Raw genomic sequence first — 2,500 nt, forward strand, 5'->3', positions numbered from 1 at the left:
GTGAATCATTTCAATACTTCAATGGACTACTGGAATGGCATTATATGAGCTTAACTTTAAATGATTAGTTAAGGCATTCATTTTGTCATGAATCTTTAGGAAATTAAATTGGTATTATATGTTTAACTTTATTTGATTATTTGCAGTGTATCAATTTGATTAATATATTCATTTGGAATATCTAATTGGTCTTATACAAAATTGGCATCACTTAATTATTTAATTTGAATGAAGATTAGTATCACGACTGTATGATGCTGTCTATGAAACCTTTATTTTGCATCTTGACTGAAAATTCCTATAATTGTTATTTGCCATTTGTTAGGCAGGAGAATCTTATGCAATTTTTTATTCAGACTGAAATATATAAAAAATACTGGTGATCCAATACCTAAATGGGCTTAAGCAATAAATATGAAAAATCCCTTACATAAATCTCGTTACTTTTTTTATTTTAACTCTCTATCTGCAACTTGTTCTGTCTGTTAGTCTGTGAGATTCAGAATCTGATCAGCAACAGAACATGGGAAATCCTCGGAATATTTTACTCGAGTTTATTCTTCCTTCGGGGTTCCCTTCCATCCACTACCCTCCCCACCTTGGTTAAATTTGGATATATGGACCCTCTTTACCTCTTTAAAAGATACTGAACAAATGTGTTCTTCAAAATGAGAAGAACCCTTTAGGAAAGTCAAAATGGGGGGATGGGGGGGGGAGAAAATATGAAAGGGGAATTTTTAACTCAACAACAGTGATTTAGGGACTAAACGCAAAGGAGCAAAATGTACTTACTCAGAAGGTTACAAGACTGCATGTCAGCTGAACAACATGGTGAATAAGCAACCCTTCCTCTAAAATTTTCTCCAGATGAGACCTTAGTCCTCTATGATTCCATTGAAGGACAGTCAGGTGCCGCACCTCCACGAGTTGCTCCTTCACCTTAAAGAATACGGTTTACATGGATATAAGCACGTCAAAGTTCACGCTCATCTAGACCAACCTAAATTCATACATATCAACCGTGTCATTATAAAAGTGAATTACAAAGTCATAACAGCATAGTCTCTGAAACTGGAAAGTATGAGACTGATCAAGTGGCTTATCGTGATTACTAAAATATGGCTCATCTGAAAATAAAAAAATAAGGGGCATTCATTGCCATCTGCACTTAAAATCCACAATTATCCTGCGACCGACTTACCTGGTGTTCAGAGAGCTCCCCTGGTGGCTCCTCGTCCATGCTATGGTCTGAGAGCATCTGTGGAATAAACTTGCTTCAGAATATTCTACAATATGCAGATGCTACAGGAGTATAAAGATAAACACATGTTTTGCTTGAAAAGTACAAGTTCAAAAGTAATGCCTTGGCCTCTAATGCAAGAATCACTAACATACAATGATGATTATAAATATATTTATACATAAATATAAATATAAGTATGTATGTATGTATGTATATATTTATATACTGAAATAAATATGTATATGTATATGTATATGTATGTATATATATATATATATATATATATATATATATATATCATATATATATCATATATATATCATATATATATCATATATATATCATATATATATCATATATATATATATATATATATAATTATATGTATGTATATATATATATATATATATATATATATATATATGATATATATATATGATATATATATGATATATACCAGTATATGATATATATATGATATATATATGATATATATATATATATCATACATATATATATTATATATATATATAATATATATATATATACATATATATATAATATATATATACATATATATATTATATATATAATATATATATTATATATATATTACATATATATTATATATATAATATATATATTATATATATAATATATATATTATATATATTATATATATAATATATATATATATATAATATATAAATATATTTATATATATAATAAATCTTCGGGATTACACTGGCATGAAGTTCAATCCACTCAGATATCAAAGCCTCAGAATCTGCGTATAAACACATACATTTTTGGCGTCTTTGTAATGTTGAAGAAACTAAATGTAAACTGTGTAATGAAGAATATCAATAAACACTTGCACATTCTATCTCAGAGTGCCTTGTGTTACAGCCTTCCAGACCACCTAGCAAGAGGTATAAAGAACTATGTGAATATTTCATTTCATCTGATGTCTTAGAATATATACTTATGTTGTATCCTAAATTTGCAATGTAGTTTAACATAACCGAATATCAAATGTATTAATGCTATATGCCGGCGTGGCTGATGTGTGGATAAAGGAATGTGCAATTAATCCTTTCCTTAAAATGATAAAGTACTCATAACAATGCCATAGGCTAAAATTCAAATGTAATGTTAATGTTACGATCATGTAACATTAACATAGTGTTCATGTCAATATATATAACATTAATTAAAAGTAACACCGCTTGCCCACGCCGGTAAATAAAGGACTAA

At 28.5% G+C, this 2,500-nt stretch overlaps 1 long non-coding RNA gene across 1 annotated transcript in view; it reads right to left on the reverse strand.

Moving 5' to 3' along the window:
• LOC125039120 overlaps positions 1-2,500 on the reverse strand; it is a 32,915-nt gene that overhangs the window by 11,373 nt on the left and 19,042 nt on the right. Inside the window, exons 3-4 of the long non-coding RNA XR_007116094.1 lie at positions 1,202-1,258; positions 793-939 (exon numbers count right to left, since the gene is read on the reverse strand). This is a non-coding gene — a long non-coding RNA (uncharacterized LOC125039120). The remainder of the gene's footprint in view (positions 1-792; positions 940-1,201; positions 1,259-2,500) is intronic.

Source organism: Penaeus chinensis, chromosome 26 (assembly GCF_019202785.1).
Source record: "Penaeus chinensis breed Huanghai No. 1 chromosome 26, ASM1920278v2, whole genome shotgun sequence".
Classification (NCBI taxonomy): Eukaryota; Metazoa; Arthropoda; class Malacostraca; order Decapoda; family Penaeidae; genus Penaeus; species Penaeus chinensis.